We start from the raw sequence: 21,012 nt of genomic DNA on the forward strand, positions 1-21,012 counted from the left end.
TTTCTATCATGAGGAAAGGCATCTATTCTCAGTGGTAATTTGATGACCGGCAGCGGTTCCGGTAGGAGACACAAAGAGTCTACCTTATGTGTTACCTACCGGTCATTAAATTATTGGTTTAGGAATGTGACAAAAAAAAACAGCAAAAAAAAATCCATGAATTCAAGTCTCCTTGGGGTGACTAATCGATAGAAAAAAAATAACTTCTTGGGTGAAATATCCCTTTAAGGGAGGACCTGTCCTCTGACGTCACGCTCATGTCACCATGACACAGCCATAACTATATAAGGAGTTCCCAATGCAGTGACGCCCAAATATGGAGTGTGTTGTCTAACCTCAATGTGTCGTCATGGCATCAGGTGCAAACAAATCAGTCAGCTCCATATATGGGCACAAGAGGGGGCATGCCCACATATGGGAATATACTGATGACATCAGGGATCCTATATCGGCACTAAAGGGAGCATGCGCATGTATGGGCATATACTGATGACATCAGGGATCTCCATATATGGGCATAAAAGGGACAAGGACTGACGGATACAGAGATCTCCATATATGGGCATATCAGTCGGATCTGCGGTGCGACGTAGGCGAGGGCCGCGTAGCGCTCTAAATAGGCTCTATGCACAGCAGCCATTTTGGAGAGAAATTGGGCCTCTTCTTACTTCCTTCACAGGTGTTACCAATGATACTAATGAAGGCTCCGTTCCATTCTGGTCCGTGGGCTCCCATTGGTTCAGCGATCTGTGCGCCCGCCCCCGCCCCCGCCCCGCACCGCGCCCCTCCTCTTCCCCCATTGTGCAGCATTGAGAGCCTTGACGTCACAACATTTGGAGCGACGCCCACTGCACTCTGGTTGGTTGGGGAAATGAAAGGTTGACTCCCACTTCCTATGCCAGGAACGTCAACAGCCTGGTCCAGGCTGTTGACCTCCATGCTGGTAAAAGCCTGGGGATCGAGGCTAATTCTGGTCAAACAGAGTCAGGGTGCTGGTACTGTGCATGTTGGCTCACTGAAAACACTCTGCTACACCAGTGGGTCTCAAAGTGTGGTCCAGGGACCCTCATGGTTCCTTCAGGAGGTTCCACATACATCCCCTTATGGGGTGTGTAACTCTGAGAGTGTACAAATGGAACCAAATGTACCCTTACGGGTCCATTTGGATATTTGTGTTTTATTTTTCATCTTACAGGTCGGAGTCACAAGTTAACTGTGTGTGTGTGTGTGTGTGTGTGTGTGTGTGTGTGTGTGTGTGTGTGTGTGTGTGTGTGTGTGTGTGTGTGTGTGTGTGTGTGTGTGTGTGTGTGTGTGTGTGTGTGTGTGTGTGTACGTGTGTGTACGTGTGTGTGTGTGCGTGCGTGTGTGCGTGTGTCCTCCTGGGTGTGGTGTTTGAATCGCTGGCGTTGGATCAGAGAGCAGACATGCGCATGATGATGCAGTTCATTGCCTGACTGCAAGTGTTCGTGATGTTTCACAACAACACTGACCACACACTGTGTGAGACGTAAGATATACGCACGCACGCACGCACGCACGCACGCACGCACGCACGCACGCACGCACGCACGCACGCACGCACGCACGCACGCACGCACACACACACACACACACACACACACACACACACACACACACACACACACACACACACACACACAGATTCACTGAAATCAAAACAACCTCTTACCTTGAATCAATTTAGTATTATCTCTCTCTCTCTCTCTCTCTCTCTCTCTCTCTCTCTCTCTCTCTCTCTCTCTTAAATCCTCCCAGCTTTGGGTTTTTTCGTGTCCAAATGTTGGCAGTGAGTTGTGTTTGTGTTTCAAAGAAAATGCAATATTCACCTCATTTTTAATCTGATATTTAACAGAAGATGACAGTTTTCTTTCCGGGAAGCAGAGGCCGGTCACACCTCAGTACTGAGAACAAAGAGGACAATGCATCATGCAAGGACAGTTGAGTCAGAGTAATTAATGATGAGTTGCACTTGTTCCCGGTGATGTGATGGTCTTAGAGCTCTGCTGTTAAGGGCAAAGAGCTTACACAGAGAAACTGTGCAATCCCAAAACAAAAAACAGGCCAAGCCCTTGAGGCACGATAACTTGTATTGTGTTCATCCTATATAGTAGACTGTTTACTCTCAAAGCAAAAATGTCTTTTCGCGTTCTTTCTTTCTTTCCCTGCGGTGGTTGAGTGGCCGCTTGGTCCGTTCAATAACCGGTTCATCCTGGCTTAAAGGAGTAGTTCACCCAAAAAAAATTACTTATTTTCTATGAATTACACACCTGCATGAAGGATTGAATTCGTGGAGATTTTTTAGTTTTTAGCGCATTCCTAGGCCAATAATTTGATAGCCGGCGGTCTCTCCGGTAGGAGACACAAAGGAGACTCTTCGTGAAAATAATATGTAATCTTTTGGGTGAACTACTCCTTTAAAGTGTCAAAGTGTCCTTGAGCAAGACCTGTTAACTGCACTTGATGAGGGTGTCTACCCCAGCCTAGATCGGGGCCGAATCTCAGGCATAAACATTGTCTATCACACACAAATAAATTGGTGCTTCAGCGGTTCTTTGAGATTCTTGTGGTGCTATATAGCACCACAGTGGTTCTTAAGTGGTTCTTTGGGTGGTTGTGGTGCCTCAGCGGTTCTTCAGTGCTTCTTTGGGATTGTTGTGATGCTATATAGCACCTCAGCACAATTACTGAAGTCCTATACAGCACCACAGGGTTCTTCAGTGCTTCTTTGGGATTGTTGTGGTGCTATATAGCACCTCAGCACAATTACTGAAGTCGTATAGAACAGTGTGGTTCTCAATCCTTGCATGCCCAACATGTCAATATGTATTATATATGTATATATATATATATATATATATATATATATATATATATATATATATATATATATATATATATATATATATATATGTATGTATATATATATATATATATATATATATATATATATATATATATATATATATATGTATATATATATATATATATGTATATATATATATGTATATGTATATATATATATATATATATGTATATATATATATATATATATATATATATATATATATATATATATATATATATATATATATATATATATATATATATATATATATATATATATATATATATATATATATATATCAAACAAAACAGGCATGCACACATGTCAGCCAAATACATGAGCCATTTTAGTTCATCATAAGTAGCTTATTAATAGCCTACAGGCTACAGCCCGAGGTGTATCTCCTGGAATCTCTAGGAAACTGAAGAAAACTACAATTGGCTGCCAAGTGACGTAAATTCTCAGTGCTTCTTTCCGATTGGTTGGCTGACTTGGGTCCAAGTCAGAGCTCACCATGCAGGGTGTCGCGTTACAAAACAACAGATCTACAAGCTAACAACACGTTGCATTGCAACACGCTGCAAGCTTGTAGATCTGTCCTTTTTGACAAGTGACGTTGAGAGCAGAAGGGACGCTGCGTCACAGCGCGAGCTTTGAATTAGCTCGCGGAACAATAACAATCCTCCTGAGAATAAAATAATATAACTGCGTCATCGTTGATTCATCAAGAAGATAGAAGAAAGCAGCTTATAGAAGAGGGCATTTTTCTGAGGTGAGTGTTTAATGGCAAAGAATGTGGCTTTTGACGTTAGGCCTACTGGGGAAACTTTATTTTGGTCATTTGCAATGTTGTACGTGTTTTTGTTGTGTATTCTGGTGGCTTTGAAGACGATGATAATGGCTGTTATGGATATTAAGTATGTTAAGAATATGAGCCTCCCATGTGGCAAAAAACACAGACTTTAACTAGACGTATCTTGATAGGTACAGTTGCCCAAATGATAGTATTATTAATACCATTTTGTGTTTGTCAACAGAGTTTAACTGTCAACCTGGCGTCCCTATTTTGGACATGTCATTATAAGTGAAAATAGGGAAAATATCCTTTTTACAACAAGCTCACAATGGTCACATAGTGACATGTGAGCTTGTAGATAATCTATTTAGCTATATAGTGGTGGTTCTCATAAGTAATGTCTGGGGGCTTAAAGGGCTGTCAGTGGGCCCCAAGCAAAATGAGTTAAAATAGCATTAAAATTAGTTTGACCACCATAACCCTATTTTATAGTCCCCCTTTTTATATATTTACATTATTTATGTATAACTGAGTAGGTATTGGTATGAAAGTGTTAATGCATCACATTGAAGATTATTTAGGCTAGTGTTTATTTTATCCATTATGTTTAGGTACCATGGCTAGATTTTAAGTGAGGAAACCCCTTATAGCCCACTTACCTACAAATGCTCACATATTAGGTTTAGTTCTACTTTCATTGGTTTCTCATAAGAATAAGCTATATTAGTGGATTTCATACATTGTGATTGCCTCCTAAAAAACAGAGTTAAGCCTTTTTGAGATGCTGATGGAGATTACCATAATAGTAATTTCTTTAGCTACTGATGATTTTGTTTTGATATAAAATAGCATGCTGATTATATGGTTATAGGCTAACATTCATCCTAGTTAGTACAGTCATGTGTTAATTGCCTCCTTATTGATCTGTACCCAGTATTACAGCTACTGTAAGAGGTGTAAGGTAAACGTTATTGGACACTTGTATTGCAATACCGGTATTTTTATCAGTCGATTTGAGTATGCTACAAAGAAAACATTGCATGTATGCACCTGGGACGTATCATCAGTGTTGTAGCCTGGGGTCATAGGGTGTCTAGCAACAACATACACCCTCGCCCAGGTGACCCAGCCGATGTTGATCAAGCCCCGACTTACGTCCCAGTAGCTACCCACGGTCAGCCCTATAGGGAAAGACAGAGCTACTCAGTCCGCTTCTCTGGAACTATACTCTGCCGGGACTCGGGGAGGCTCTGGCACGTGGAGGGACTCACTAGGCTCTGTGGGTTGTCTCCTGGCTGGGCTCCTCCTTCATCTCACCAGGTCCAGGACCTGAGCGCTGCACCAGATCCGCTGCACCACCCCGATCCAAACATTTCCTTCTGGCGTGATGGTTCCTTGGGCCGTGGTGGTACTGCAGGCTCCACTTGCGGCTTGCTTGAATGGCCCTCCTAAAGGCCTCACCGTGGGTTTGTTGGGCTTCTTCCTCACGGAAGACACAGGCTGGGGCGCTAACCCATACTGCTCCCGGGATGCCGTCTACATTCCGCTTGTCACCCTTCTCTCCGGTGGTCACCAAACTATTCCTGGTTGTCACGTAGTCTAATTCCTATGAGCCACTATAAATAGAATCACTAACTATAAAGAAAACATTGCATGGATGCACCTGGGACATATCATCAGTGTTGTAGCCTGGGGTCATAGGGTGTTTCTGGTCTTGCAACAACAAAATTGATCGTTAATCAGATATCAGCCAAAATGTTAATATTGTGCATCACTAATTTGAGTAGTAGTATGAAAGCAGTTGAATTTGCCTTTCAAATAAATGTGAGACAAGATGGTTAATGCTATTCCCTCTTCCCCAGGGCCAAGCTCAGATCACCACTTCTGGCATGTCAACACCAATGCAGTATGACCACCGTGCTCACAATGGATGGCCAGGTGATCACAGATGAGAGTGAGTACATCTCCATGCTACTAGGACTCCTATTGTGTGTATATTTTGTGTTCAGAATCCAGTACCCTAAAGGACTGAACAAGACACTGACCTTTTTGAAGTTGTGTTGTTCTGAAATTGAAGGATGCAGGCAAACTTCCTGGGTTTGCCTCTGAGATGTAGTGAGTCCCGGCAGAGTATAGTTCCGGAGAAGCAGACTGAGTAGCTCTGTCTTTCCCTATAGGGCTGACCGTGGGTAGCTACTGGGACGTAAGTCAGGGCTTGATAATAATAATAATAATTGATAATAGCAAAGCTACTAAAGTTTTCAAATAATTGTAGTGGAGTAAAAGTACAATATTTGCCTCTGAGATGTAGTGGAGTATAAGTACAGTATAAGTGTAGACAATTGGAAATGCTCCAGTAAAGTAAAAGTACCTAAACATTTTACTAAGTACAGTACTTGAATAAATGTACTTTGTTACTTTACACCACTATGAAGTGATTATGATGGCAAATGGAAATCAAGCCTAGCATCTACCTAACCCATTAAGACCTGGAACGCATCTGTGTCACTTAAGATTTCTTTGGCTATTCAAAAATAGCAGATACAAGCTCATAGCGCGGCACCGAGTCCCACGCTATGAGCTTCTAGATCTGCTATTTTTGAAAATAACCTTTTTTTTTTAGATTTATTTCAAAAAACTGTTAGGATTTAGAAAACATTTTTAAGAATCGCCTCAGGTCTTAATGGGTTGTTAATGTACTTGGCTTCTGTAAATAAGTAGCCTAAACAACACGATAGGACCTAACGTGAACCCTGGGTTTAGAATCATCAGGGAGTATGCAGGGAACAAACAAATTAAATTCAATTAGTTTCTATTTTTGTTATAGTTGAGCAGTGTAAACCACCTCCCTGATGTTCAGAGCTGATATGATGGAAGACGTGCTGGGAGGAAGGGGGTTAACCTCCAGTGGGAGAACCCTCTGGAGCAGTGTTGCCCGATTCAGCGAGAGAAATGAGCAACCAGGTCTATGAAAACAAGCCCAAAAGAAGCGACTATTGTGGGCCATGTGAGGACCCTTAAACCTATATAATTCGACAGTTTGAGATGTAATTTAAGAGATGTAAGGTAAACATTATTGGACACTTGTATTTTTTATCAGTCAATTTGAGTATGCTATAAAGAAAACATTGCATGGATGCACCTGGGACGTATCATCAGTGTTGTAGCCTGGGGTCATAGGGTGTTTCGGGATCTAGCAACAACATACACCCTCGCCCAGGTGACCCAGCCGAGGTTGATCAAGCCCCGACTGACATGTGAGGACCCTTAAACCTATATAATTAGACTATTTGAAAATAGCCGGCTTCTGCCTTCTTGTACAGTACCGTTTCAAGTTTTCTAATGCATAAACATCTTTTAAAAATAGCAGATCAAGAAGCTCACAATGCGTCACATCGCGACGCATTGTGAGCTTGTAGATCGGCTATTTTCAAATGGCCGAAATGTATATACGGCTGAAGTGGTTAATGTAGGTTTTGTAATAATGATCAAAATCTACAAAGTAACAAGTAAATAAAGTTTTCAAATACATGTAATGGAGTAAAAGTACAACATTTGCCTCTGAGATGTAGTGGAGTAGAAGTAAAATTACAGAAAATTGGAAATACTCCAGAAAAGTAAAAGTACTTAAAATATTTGCTTAAGTACAGCACTTAAGTAAATGTACTTAGTTACTTTACACCACTGAATACAGGACAGACATGCAGGCTAAACATCATCATGTACAACAACAAACACTTACAGCACAACGCGACAACAACAATAATAATGACAGAGGAGCCTCAGGCTGTGTTGTTTTCACCACAACACAAGCGCCATCAAATTAGTCTGCTTCCTCTTCTTCACCCCGTGTGGAAAGGGGGGACCGGTGGACATATTGCACGGCTGCTTCCTGTTTCTAAGAATAAATTGCCGCCATTGAACTCTTGATCCGTCTGCTGCAGGCAGCAAAACACTTCCCCCCTTCTTCCAAGTCGCATCGCGGCCAACGTTTGTTTACCTGCCAGGCTTCTGGCCTTTTTCCCTTTTCTTTTACATTTTTATCCCAAGATTTGTGTAACCTATTTTGTTTCACCCAGTGCCAATTGACTAAGCTTGTTGTAATCCTGGGTGCTACTCTCCCTCTGCCAGCCTGGGGAGAGCCCCGAACTAAGTTCATGCTTCCTTCAACGCATGAGGAGTGAGCAGGCCGCTTCTTATCACCTGACAGGCGGGGCAACGGGACGTTATTCCAACCAGTTCCTTTCCCCTCCATCAGGCGCCCCGGCTGACCAGGCTGAGGCAGCATAGAGGCCAGGATTACTGCATGTTTTTTTTTGTGAGGGTACCTACCCTAGGGCAGTGGTTCTCAACTTGTCGGTCGGGACCCCCAGGGGGGTCCCCACATAATTTTTTGGGGGGGGGGGTCCCCAGATGACAGTGAAGTGACAACTTTAAGGACTCTTAAGCCCTCAAAAAAGAAAGAAAAGAAAAAGAGCATTACTGCAATCCACAAACTATACTAAAACATTGGCCAAATTGACAAATAATATAAGTAGGCTATATATTATTTGTATATATATATATTTTTAAATAGCCGATCTGCTATTTTCACAATTATGTATTTGTGGAACCGAGTCAAATAAAATGGGGGGTCCCCAGTTCAAATATGATTATTTTGGGGGTCACGACCTGAAAAGGTTGAGAACCACTGCCCTAGGGGACACGGGGAGAACATGCACACAGAAAGGCCCTTTCGCCAACTCCACCTAGGGTATGGGCAAATGGGGAAATCACCTTTTCTTATTTCATTAGTTGTGTTATTTTTTTGCCAGACCCAAGGGGTCGGGCTTACATGAGGCTTTGTATCTGTTTTGTCCATACATGGTATGTCACTTTGTCCCCCGGCCCCAGCCAAAAAAGTCTGTCCCCCTTTCGTCATAGAAGGGACATAGAAGGGACACACGTCATGCGAAGCCCGGCCATTCAGATTTCAACCACTAGGGGTCTGGCAGTACCAGGTCTCCTGGTTCTAGTTTATTTATTTATTTGTTGGAAATACATTGTGCTGTCCACTTGGTAGGTTGGTACAGTGGGTAGGCCTATATAGTAAATCAGCATTCATTAACCACTTTATTTTAATCAAACGGACGCGCATGTTCAAACACAAAAGGTTCGTAAATAGCAGATCTACAAGCTCACAATGCGACAAAGCTATTTTCGAATAGCCAACGTATAAGATACGGCTTAAATGTTAAAAACAGAACCAAACAAAAACATCTCAAATGTGCACCCGAGTACTACTGTACCATAGCTCACTATGACCATAGTGTCAGTACAATACTGATATTGTACCATATAGCCTGTAGTAGTTCTATTATCAGTACAGCATAGTGGGGTCTGCGGGGCCCCCAGGGGTCCTTGAAGGGGTTCCCACCCAGCAACAGTAAATGACTGGTAACTCGTAAGTGCGTACAAATGGAACCAAATGGACCCGTAACGGTCTATTTCATACATGGGCAACTGGCGGCCCGGGGCCCACATGCGGCCCCCACCTTCAGTGAATGCGGTCCGCAGGTTAATATCAGAACAATGTTATATTATTGATTTCAGCCAGTGGTGAGCTGTGGATTTTTGAACTAAGGGTACTGTATTTTATGACGTCACGCGCGCGCACGTGCACGCACATAGCCACTCAGCTCAGTGCTAGTTGAAATACTGTATTCAACATGTGATTATTAATGTAATCATATGTATTATTATTTTGTTGTATTGTTGCATTGTTAATTTGTTGTTTTTATTTTCGTTTCAAATTAATTATTTTATTTTCCTTTTAATTTTATATAAAAGAGACATATATATATATATTATATAAAATAGACTCACCCACACATAAGTAGGCCTACTTAAAATAATCAGACAACTTGTCTTTGTCTTGTCTCAGAGAACTGGGTCCTCTGCTAAGCGATCCCCTTCACACCTTGCAGTGCAGAGATGTTGTCTGTCATTGTGAGAGGAATGTAACACATTCAATTCAAGTCCGTGTCTTTTCTCGAGTAGCCTAATGTTATGCAAAGCAGCCAGGTAGACGCTATTGAGAACGGCTCGCCACTGACGGCGCGAACCTTGAGAGGCTATTGTTTTTAAACTTTAAGGCGTTAAACACCGCCGCTGACGGTGCGTGCACGCGCGCCCCCAGCTCCCACAGTGTCAGAACTAAGGGTACGCCGTACCCCCCCGTACCCCCTACAGCTCAACCCTGATTTCAGCTGTTTACAATTCCAAACATGCAAACATGACCCGCTTTAATTACTTCGGTCTATATTAGTAGCTTAATGACTAGTATTACAACAGTTGTCTTTTTTTATGTCCAATGTATTTGTATTTAAGTTCATAAAGTTAACATAAGTATAACTAAATGTATTTGAAATTAAAAAAAAAATGTTACTGTTCGAGATTCCAATTCAAAAGTAGCAAAAAAGAAAATCAGGATTCCAATGCAAAAATAGCAGATCTACAAGCTCAAAAGTGCGACGCGTTTTGAGCTTGTAGATCGGCTACTTTTGCTACTTTTTGTGACATAGAATGGCCCGACAGTATTATGCAATGTGGCCCTCTGAAGTGAGTGTGGATATATGGTGGCCCTCTCCATTATCAAAGTTGCCCACCCCTGGTCTATTTGGTTCCACTCAGGGGTGTCAGTTGGGTATAGCAAAGTATGGCAGCTGATTATTCTGTTATTAAATTACTGTAGAATAACAACAAATGCAAATTAGAACAAAATGAACGCTTTCACAAGGTATTATATTCTCCACAACACTTGTATTCCCCCTATCTTGACAAATGGTACATTCCCCGGTTCAGTAGGTCAGGACAGGTGCAATGCATGATTGTTAATTCGTTTTTTCAAGACAGTTGGCAGACAGTTGTTTACTCTTGGTAAAATAATATTATCCACTGTTGGACTAATCACCATGCCTGTTTTCATTAAGTTCATCTTAAGGTAAGACAGTGCTTATTTTTGTTTTAGCTTCCTTGTTGTGGATGTCTGTGTGCCATCAGTGAGTGTGCTCCCTTTTAAGGCATTATACATGGCTTAGGCTGCTGGCTTATCTCTTCAATTTGTATTTGCTGCTTTTGGAGTGAAACTGTTCTGGTCTGTAACTGGTCTGTTAATGTGATACTGTTGTGTTTTGTTGTTGCATAGTAGGCTAATCAAAGTCAAATCAGATTGCTTATCAAGACAGGCAGGCTGTTTCTTTGTTCTGCTCTCTAACCGTGCCACTTTTAAACGGAATTGCGCATGTTAATGAAAATGACAGTTGATTATCAGTAGCACATTGTATTGGCCAGAAGCATATAGCCACCATAGAGGAAAGGCAGGCAGCTGCCTGCCCAATTAAGTGAGCTCTTGCCTGCCCTGGCCTGAAAGACCAAAGGGGGGGAAAAACAAAAATGCTTTGCCCCTTCCCCGACGTCTCTGCTTAATGATAGATGGACGGGCCGCAAATCACCCCCCCCCCCCCCCCCCGCAGACAACCATTCCAACTGTCCATACTGTTGGATCGTCACAAACTGCACTGTGGCTGTGATTAGGTGACTGATATTGCTTAAAGTTTTCATGACATTCAGTTTTACAACACATTAAAAGTATTTATCATGGTCCCCCCCAAAGGAATGGATAGGGGAGGGGCGGAGAGGAGAGGGGCCAATCACAGATTACTTTTCAGCCTAATTATTCAGAAAACTCCAGCCCACAGAAAATCCCCTGATGGTTCAAAGTTCAGGTTTTTTGGGTCTAATTGAGGTCATAAAACCCCCCAAAAAACATAATAAAAAAAATGTAAATGAATGTCATAGAACCTTTAAAAAAAGACTGGGCAAGTGGGCAGGCAGGGCAGCATTTCACACCATCAACCTTCACTGAAACGAGACTCTAAAAAGTTTCATGTCTCTTAGCGCTTGAGAGATATTTACTGTAACTGAAGGTTTGAATCAAGGGCATATGAATATTGAATATTATTTGATGCATTTCTGTTTGTAGTAGAGGGATGAGACTGCATTTGAAAAGGCTTATGTTGTCTCAAGCCATTTGTGCACACAATTTAGCCTTTGTTTGGCATACTGTCATATTTGAACTGGGGAACCCCCAAAATAATCATATTTGAGTTGAGGCATTACATTTCGTTTGACTAAATATTGTGAAAATAGCCAATCTACAAGCTCACAACGCGAGGCATCTGCTGAATGCCTAAGATATAACCCATTATGACCTGAGGCCGATTTCTACAAAATGTCTTCTAAATCAGTTTTCAGAAAACAGTTTTCTGAAAAGTCTATGTTTCTATGTCAGTGCTTCTCAACCTTTTTCATGTCTTGGCCACGGACCCCCATCTCAAAATATTTACTTCCAGGGAGTAGGGACCCCCGAGAAGCAAATATTTGAGATAAATGTTAGTTTAAAAAATATATATATTCAAAGATTTGCACACATTTTCATGATTTAAAAAAAAAGCAGATCTACAAGCTAAAATAATGCTTTTTTTTTTTTTGAGACACAGATGCGTTCCAGGTCCTAATTGGTTAAACTGTGAAATGTTTCTACTCCTCCCTGCCTTATGTGAAGCTGTCCATGCCGGGCACAGCTGTGCTGGCTTGGGCCGCCTGTGACTGGAGCAGCGGAGCTGCGGACCACAACCTGCTTATTTAGTCCATGAGCCAGACAAGATTTCATTACCGAAAGAGTGGGCAAAACCATACCTATATTAAATTGTTCATAGCGTCAATATAAGTAAATAAATATATGATAACGTTTCCAGCTTTTTCATAGTTTATCACACATTTTTTTAGGTGAAAAAAATCCCAACATTTAAAAAATAGTTATCATAATGAACTTCCCCAGTTGATTACTTACTGTACATGAAGACAATGATTTATCGTATTACAAGTTTTCTGAAATTGTATATTTAAATATGCAAATTAGCATTAAGAAAATATGCCCGAATTTGCATAACTTTCCAGAATCAACATTGGAACATCGGACAAAGCCAGAGTCAACATTCTTATTTCATTTTGTTAAGATGTTGGAGTCAAAGGTTTTTAACGATGGAATATTCAATATCTGGCTCAATTTTGGGGCTCTGGCTCATGGACTAAATTTGCATATTTAAATACACAATTTCAAAAAACTTGTAATACAATAAATCATTGTCTTCATGTAAGTAATCAAGTGGGGAAGTTTCATTATGATAACTATTTTTTAAATGTTGTGATTTTTTTCACCTGTCATGTACATATGGGGAAAATAACAAAATGTGTGATAACTATGGAAAAGCTACTCCTGTGGAAAGGTTATCATATATTTATTTACTTATATTGACCCTATGAACAATTTAATATAGGTATGGTTTTGCCCACTCTTTCGGTAATCATTGCTCAATTTTGGGGCTCTGGCTCATGGACTAATTTACGAGGGTGTCACTCGTACAGTATACGTCGGACAAGCACAATTCTGCACTGGTGGAAATACGCTCGCCACTGAATCGAAAAATGTTCGTCCACTACCTTTTTTCGCTGACGAAAACTAAATAAAACCCAAGCGAAGATGACTTTGACTAAATATATTGACCGGTACTCCAGGGGGTCCCCAGCAAAATGTGTTAATAAAGTGTCACAATCATTTTAACCACTTTATCCATATGTTTTACTTTGGCTATTCAAAAATCTCAAATGTGTGCAAATCTTTAAATCTTTAAAGAAAGGCGAACATTTCGAACTCCAATGTTTTCTTCTGGGGGGGTCCCTGGCACAACATATTTTCAGGTGGGGGTCCGCGGCCAAATACATATCAATTTGGGGGTCCTTGGCATGGAAAAGGATTGGGAACCGCTGACGTCTAGGACTACCAATCCTTGGGCTGATGCCTGTGAACCATTGCCTCACCAGTCTTCCCACATCAGGCTATCTGTGCAAAAGCCTGGTTTCTATTCCGAATTTTAACCAGTGCCATCTGGCACAGACTTGTTTTGCCGGGACAGATAGATCTCTATCACACGCACTTGCACGCACGCACACACACACGCGCGCGCGCGCACACACACACACACACACACACACACACACACACACACACACACACACACACACACACACACACACACACACACACACACACACACACACACACACACACACACACACACACACACACACACACACACACACACACACACACACACACACACACATCAACTGTTATTTAGAGGACATGCTTTTTTTTGCCATGTTGTTTATGTTTGGAGCAGGTCTTTACTGTGGTTTGTGTTGAGTCATTGAGTTTGCACTGACAAAGACTAAGCCGACCATACCCATGCAAAGACAGGTGCACACACGCGTACGTGCGGACACACACATACACGCACACGCACACGCACACGCACACGCACACGCACACGCACACAAGAATAGATGAACACACACAGACTCTGGACACCTGCTATTTGTTATACGGAGCACATGTTTTCTGTCTTTTTTGTTTTTGTTTCGTTGCCAAATTGGTTTTGGAGAGCAGTGAGAGCGGAGCACAGCTTTATTGTTTAAAAAACAACCCAACAGCATTATGTTCTGCCCCATCTGTCTGTTTGACTGACAGGTTTATAGATCACTTATTGGTTCAATATTGAAGAAAAAACTTTGATGTCAAGTACTTTTGTCATGTTGCTGTAGCTTGGTTTGCTACGGTTCTCTGTGGGGCGGCTTCAGCCTTCAAGGCAAGTCCTTTCCAATGGAAGCCAGTAGTGGTAGAAAGTAACTAAAGTACATTTACTTTACTTAACTCATTCAGTGCCCAGCTTATTTATGGAAGTTTGGCTCCGAGTGCCACGGCCAAAATTCATTGTAAAAAAAAAAGTGCTTAGGAGCCGAGATACAGCCTTTTTCAGTAAGAAGTTAAACAAAGAGTGAATGGAGCAGAATATTTTCAAATCATGATATCTTGGGTTCTGAACATTAAAAGAAAAAAAAAAGAAAAAGGTAAAAAAATACTCTGTTAAAAGTAAAAGGCCTGTGTTCAAAATGTTACTTGAGTAAAAGAACAAAAGTATTGGCATCAAAATGTACCAAAAGTAAAAGTACTAAAATGTTTGAAAATAGCAGATCTACAAGCTCACAGGGCGTCAGGCCACGTGACGTCTTAGACGTCATGTGGCACAGAATGAGTTAAGTACAAATTGTAGGCTTTTTTCTTTTTTTACTTTACTTGAGTAGTAAAGATGTTCGATACTTACTTCTACTCCAGTAACTGGCTAATGTTGCAGATGCACTTTTAATGAGGCAAATTGTACTTTACAGCTTTAGTTACTACTTTGCAGATTCAGATTATTAATACAAAACATCCATGAACCACTTAAGTTATACTTTTGTTATACTTTAGTTATACTTTTTGTCAAGGACCCCCCAAAATTATATGTATTTGGTCGCCGACCCCCATCTCAAAATATCTTGTTCCAGGGACCCCCAGAAGTAAAGATTCGAGTTAAAAATGTTCGCTTTAAAACAATATATATTCAAAGATTTGCACACATTTTCGTGATTTTTCAAAAATAGCAGATCTACAAGCTCGTAGCGCGGCACTCGGTGCTGCGCTATGAGCTTGTAGATCTGCTATTTATGAATAGCCAAAGTGTAAAATAATGTATTTTAGCTCAAATCAAAAAGTGACACAGAATGCGTTCCAGGTCTTAATGGGTTAAAGAAAGGCGAACATTTTGAACTCAAATGTTTTCTTCTGGGGGGGGGGGGGTCCCTGGCAAAACATATTTTCAGGTGGGGGTCTGCGGCAAATGAGGCAAATTGTACTTTACAGCTTTGGTTACTACTTTGCAGATTCAGATTATTAATACAAAATATCCATGAACCACCTAAGTTATACTTTTCATGGAGGTAATCGAAGGTCATGGCCGCTGATGCCCCTCGTTTTGGCCTTATATATATGCCCATCAAAAATGCATATACCCTAAGGCAGGGGTGGGCAACTTTGAGGATGGAGAGGGCCACTATATTTCCACACTCACTCCAGAGGGCCACACTGCATATACTGTACTGTCGGGCCATTCTATGTTGCACAGAAGATTGAGCTTGTAGATCTGCTATTTTTGCTACTTTTGAATTGGAATCCAGATTTTTTTTGCCTATTTTTAAATTGGAATCCTGAAGAGTAACATTTTAATTTAATTTCAAATGCATTTGGTTATACTTATGTTAACTTCATGAACTTAAATACAAATACATTGGACATAAAAAAGACAATAGAATTGCAATACTAGTTATTAAGCTACTATAAACTGAAGTCATTAAAGCGGGTCATGTTTGCATGTTTAGAATTGTCCTTTTCTAAATTGAAGCTGATTCAAAGGGAACGGGGAAGGGCTCACAACGGGAAAGAGTCGCCTGTCTGGACTTAGCTACAGTACACTTACAGTATACCAGCGAAAATGCACGTGTCAACGTAGCAATTCCAAGAACAGAAAATACTTTTCACCTACTTAAAAAGTATGGTCGGTCTTGCCAAAACAAATAGCTCATATCCCTGAAGTCATGTGAACCCCATTGTTGTCCAAAAACCTGTAAAGAAGATAATTTATCATTCATTCATTCGTCATGTGTGATAAACCTTGTAGCGTAACGGGCTGTTAACCCGTTAAAACTGGGAAAGCATCTGTGTCATTTTTTATTTTAGCTTTGGCTATTCAGCTTTGGCTAAAAATGTAAAAATCTGTGAAAAATGTTGAATATATATATATATATTTTTAAAGGAGGAGTTCACCAAAAAAATGACTTATTTTCTATCAATTGCACACCCCATGAAGCCTTGAATTCATGGTTTTATTTTAGTTTTTGAGGCATTCCTAAGCCAATAATTTGATGACCGGGTGTGTATCCGGTAGGAGACACAAATAATCTACTTTGTGTCTCCTACCGGATACATTAGCCGGTAGGAGACGGGAATCAAATTATTGGCGTAGGAATGCCACAAAAACAAAAATAAATCCATGGATTCAAGGCTTCATGGGGTGTGCAATTGATAGAAAATAAGTCATTTTTTGGGTGAACTACTTTAACACAAATGATCGAATGAATGAATAGGTTTAGACAAGTAGAATCTTTGTGTCTCCTCCCGGAAATACACCCGGGCATCAAATTATTGCGACAAAAAACAAAATATATCCATGTATTCAAGGCTTCATGGGGTGTGCAATTGATAACTTCTCAGATTTTTGGTGTTTGCAAAAAGAATGCTTTCCATAAGCTTGTAAAAGTTGACCCTCCTTCGGTCTAGGGTGGTCAGAGCTGAATGGGTAGAGAGTCCCCCTGGGAAACTTAAAGGAGGAGTTCACCCAAAAAATGATTTATTTTCTATCAATTGCACACCCCTTGAAGCATTGAATACATGGATATATTTTGGGTGTATTTCCGGTAGGAGACACAAAGATTCTACTTTGTGTCTCCTACCGGATACATTAGCCGGTAGGTAGTGATAACTGCCATTAAGCTACAAGATTGGAAGGGTTATCATACCAAAATATAAACTAGAGACATGTAGGAAGACAAAAATACAAAAACTTTACGGTCACCTTAGGTGGTACCAAAATATGGCTTGGCCCCTGGACTAATTAGCCAAAAGTAGCCGCTCTAAGCTCACAACGTGTATAAGTACAGCTCAGGTGCAGACAACTGGCAACTCTATTTGGGAATCGTTTACACACAATCTTTCTGGAAAACTGCAGCCGAAAGTTCGATAGAATGCTCACAGCGCGTCGCATCACGACGCGTTGTGAGCTTGTAGATCGGCTATTTTCAAACATTTTTGTACTTTTACTTTTGGTACTTTAAGTACATTTTGATGCCAATACTTTTGTACTTTTACTGAAGGAACACAAGCCTTTTACTTGTAACAGAGTATTTTTATATTGTGGTATTGCTACTTTTACTTAAGTAAAATATCTGAGTACTTTTTCCACCACTGTTTTTACGCGAGTGCCGTGACTTCTTCTCCGTGGCGTCTTATCGGCGGTTTGGGTTATTTTGCAACATGCCTGCGTGATTGGTCAGTGTGCATGGCGCGTTCTGATCCCGGGTCAATATCAAAGACATGTAAGATAGGAAACCAAGCCTAGCCGTCTTCAATTGATTTCCCGTATCTGTGTGACATAGGTGCCCCGCCCCTTTGGGAGACCAGAAGTATGGCTGTGAGTCTCTTAAGTGAAAGGGGTGGGGACTGGGGACGAGGGGATAGCCGGCTGGGAGAGTCAACTACGGTCATTTAGAAGACCATCTGTGTACAATACGTGTACCATCTTGTACCTACAGTAGTGGCGACGCGTGGGGGATGGCTTATCTTGGTAACTTGGGGATCTTTGTCTATCATACAGACAAAGAATGCAGACTCTCTACGTCCCCAGCTAACAGCTGAGCGCTCATCACCGACCGTGGAAGACTCGGTGACGTCAGCGCGACACAGGGACGTACGTGCATGATTTATGACCCTGTGTTGGCGCGGCGCGCGGTGGCCTGAGAAGGCTTGGCCCGGTGGCAGACTTCCTGTGGTCCCACCCACACCCGGGTCACGATCATTTTGCTGTCGGGGCCACGCTGCTCACCCTAACCCTTGTACGCCCTCCCCACCCTCCCTCGCGCCGAGCCAACTCGCTCCATTCCATTGTTCTCAGGAGTGCAGACATCCCCATACTTGACTGGCTACATCATGCTCAGTGCTTCGCTTTATTTGCCAGATGTTTTTTTATGGTTGGTTCGTAAGTGTTTATGTGCGTGCGCGTGAACGCGTATGTGTGTTTGTTTGTTTGTTTATAGTACGTTTGGTTCGCTGGGAAATTGTTGTTCATGTGTCCTTGGTTTAGCAGAAATCACTGCTGTGTGTGTGTGTGTGTGTGTGTGTGTGTGTGTGTGTGTGTGTGTGTGTTTGTGTGTGTGCGCGTGTGCGTGTTTGTGCGTGTTTGTGCGTGTGCGAATGACTGGAATGACTGGAATCGGCCTGTCTATTGTTTCAAACACACACACACACACACACACACACACACACACACACACACACACACACACACAGTATGTGTGTGCGTGAAGTCACTTATGGACAGACACGTACAAACACTCAGACACACAAAACATTCAAGTAACACACACACACACACACACACACACACACACACACACACACACACACACACACACACACACACACACACACACACACACACACACACACACACACACACACGCGCGTCATTGGCAAGTGGATCAAAGATGAATAGACCACAATATGTGTTGTGTTTTTGTTTCACCTTGGTAAACACACAGTGTGGAATGAATGCCCCTCTGACCCAGAGAGTTCCAGGACCAAGAGGAACCAAACAGAACATTTTACTAAGTACAGTACTTGAGTACTTTACAGAACTTTGTTACTTTACATCAGTGGTTTTCAAACCCTTTTCATGCCAGGGACCCCTAAATTGATATACATTTGGCCGCGGACCCCCATCTGAAAATGTTTTGTGCCAGGGACCCCCAGAAGCAAAGATTTGAGTTAAAAATGTTTGCTTTAAAATATATATATTCAAAGCTATGCACACACTTTCAAGATTTTTCAAAAATAGCAGATCTACAAGCTCATAGCGCGGCACTCGGTGCCGCGCTATGAGCTTGTAGATCTGCTATTTTTGAATAGCCAAAGCTAAGTGATTAAAATGATTTTGACGCTATGTTAACTAATTTTGCTGGGGACCCCCTGGTACCCCCCCAAGGACCACTAGTGGTCCCCGGACCACTGGTTGAGAACCACTGCCTTACATCACTGCAAATTGTGGAGAGGGACAAGTGACCTCCGACCATCGTCTCTGACCAAAATGTTTACGTTTAGCCCTACACAGACTTTGTTGCACGGTCAGCAGAAATATGCAATCTACAAGCTCACAATTGAGTTGTAAATCGGCTACTTTGGCCAAATGTTCACCTATTTTCGACGAATGTTCGCCTGTTTGTCTCCGCCAGGCCGAGAGTATGTTTTGCACCCTGTCCGTCCGTCCGGCTGTCCGTCCGTGTGCCGAATTTTTCAGATTGGCCTGTTATAGCGCCACCAGGAGGCCGATTTGTGCAAAACCCATTGTTTTTATACTACTCCTACAGATTTTGTCCAAACATCACACAAGAGTATAGAGTATCTCTATAGTCATGTGATCAACACGGATCTGTCCGATTACCCATATTCCATCCTCATTGGCTAAGATTGCCTTCCAAAGTTTGCAGGATTGATTTGTTTTCAACAAAATGCTTCAAATCATGAACCCAGCGTGCAATTTCAGTGACATTTTGCACGCATATTCACACTAGGCCGAGGAAGAAATGCCACCCTTTTCACATTGGCCTGTTATAGCGCCACCAGCAGGTCTAATTTAGCAAAACACATTTTTGGAACAAAATGCCTCAAATCATGAATGCAGTGTCCGATTGCCGTGAAAGGCCTAAGAAGAAATGCCACCCTTTTCACATTGGCCTATTATAGCGCCACCAGGAGGCCACAATAACCTACCTGATCTGGCGGAGACCTGTGGTCCGAGGAGTACTTTTTCTAGTTTTGCCTAATATTGTGGTCTTAATTGTGGTGCATGTGGTCTCTATTGAGCTCTGGCAGTGGTGGAAAGTAACTAAGTACATGTACTTACTGTAAGTACACTTTTGAGGTATTTGTACTTTACTTGAGTATTTCCAATTTCCAATACTTTTACTTCTACTCGACTACATCTCAGAGGCAAATATTGTACTTTTACTCCACTACAATTATTTGAAAACTTTAGTTACTAATTACTTTTCAGATATAAATTATTGTATTATGAAACATACATGAACCACTTTAGAACTATTTTATACATATGCTATTTGAAAATAGCCGATCTACAAGCTCACAATGCGTCGTGAGCTTGTAGATCGGCTATTTTCAAATGTTTTAGTACTTTTACTTTTGGTACTTTAAGTACATTTTGATTCCAATACTTTTGTACTTTTACTCAAGTAAATTTTGAATTGTGGACTTTTACTTGTAACAGAGTATTTCTTCTATATTGCAGTATTGGTACTTTTACTTAAGTATGGAGTTTGAGTACTTTTTCCACCAAAATGCACCATCAAAACGACCACCCAGAACATATTTTTGTCAAATTTGGCATGCTCTCTCGGCAATTAAAATATTTGAAGTCACTGTTTTGTGTTAGTTCGCTGTCACGGTCTTCACTGTCACTGTCTTTCAATATTCTGTTAAGTGCATCCATCTGGAGCGTGTGTAACTCTGTCACAAGTAAGACTC

The sequence above is a fragment of the Gymnoscopelus microlampas genome, assembly GCF_963454915.1.
Source record: "Gymnoscopelus microlampas genome assembly, chromosome: 24".
Taxonomy (NCBI): domain Eukaryota; kingdom Metazoa; phylum Chordata; class Actinopteri; order Myctophiformes; family Myctophidae; genus Gymnoscopelus; species Gymnoscopelus microlampas.